We start from the raw sequence: 1,462 nt of genomic DNA, 5'->3' as shown, positions 1-1,462 counted from the left end.
TTACTGTCTCGCCGTGCGAGACAGAATTTACTGTCTCGCACGTGAGACAGCTCTCAGATAGTCAAAACCGCCTTTGTAACTATCCTACACGTGGCCACTAACTGTTCAAGAACGTGGGAAACGTCGTGGGTGAGAATCACATGGATAACTGCCAAAATAACGGAGTTTGAAACGTGGGAAGGCAGTTAAAATGAAAACTGCCTGACAGTTACTGTTTCCGAGACAGCGTTTACTATCTCGTGGGCCGAGACAGCAAACACTATCTCACCCGCCGAGACAGCAAATGCTGTCTCGCGAGCTTGTTTTCCGCCAACTGTTCCTGGGGGCTATAAATACCCCTCGAAGGCCATTTTTGAAGGGGGCTGATCATTTTGAGCACTTTAGCAGAGTCCAGAGCAGAGAGAGAGCAGAGTTCTTGAGCTTCTGGCGATTCCTTGAGATTCGAGCTTTGACTTGATCTTAAGAAGAACGACTATCTTACTTTGATAAGATATCGTTTCAAATTCTCACTTCGATAAACGAAGTCAGAATCATTAAACCCCTCACGATTCAATCAGAATCTGTGATTTGGTGGTCCACGAGTCAAAGCGCTCCCGGCACAGGCAAAGATCCCACACAAGCAGTGATCCAAACAACGATCCTGCGTTTGTTTCTAAAAAGTTATAATTGTCTATTTGTTGTGTAAAAGGAGTCTTATAAAAAGACTATCTCTTTTGAATTTGTTGTAATCGACCGAAGATATAATGAATTCCATGACAAAACCAACTTTTGACGCAAACAAGCTGGCGACCACAGTGGGAGCCAACGGTCTCGCTGCCGAGACCGTCGTGTCGCAGCCAACCATCAAGATCCCGGTTGAATCAACGGTCGAGTACGAGTTCGACCAAGCATGAATTCCATGACAAAATCAACTTTTGACGCAAACATCTATAAACACAAAGAAGAGGATGAAGAGGATTGAGAATGAATCCCTCAATCTGCAGTGAGAACTTCCTCTTTTGTAAACAGAAACCCAATCTTAAACAAACAGTAAAACCCTAAACCCTTGTTTAAAAACTTTGTTTTTAAAAACACTTCTTAGCTAAGTAAAAAGAGATTAGCAATGGGGTATTTATACCCACTCAAGATCTCAACAAAAACCCCAAGCAAAAGACAAAAACAGCCCCAGCAAACAGCTCAGGAAATAGCCGTTGGAAAAGCAACGGATCAAAAACTTTGTTTTTAAAAACACTTCTTAGCTAAGTAAAAAGAGATCAGCAATGGGGTATTTATACCCACTCAAGATCTCAACAAAAACCCCAAGCAAAAGACAAAAACAGCCCCAGCAAACAGCTCAGGAAATAGCCGTTGGAAAAGCAACGGATCAATTGTCGACCCGAAATTCTGTCGGTCGACCGATGGAGCTCTCGGTCGACCGCACCGGTCGACCGCACCGGTCGACCGAAAGAACATATGAGCGGTC

This window comes from Asparagus officinalis, chromosome 3 (genome assembly GCF_001876935.1).
Source record: "Asparagus officinalis chromosome 3, Aspof.V1, whole genome shotgun sequence".
NCBI classification, from domain to species: Eukaryota; Viridiplantae; Streptophyta; class Magnoliopsida; order Asparagales; family Asparagaceae; genus Asparagus; species Asparagus officinalis.
Note: the sequence above shows the minus strand (reverse complement) of the source record.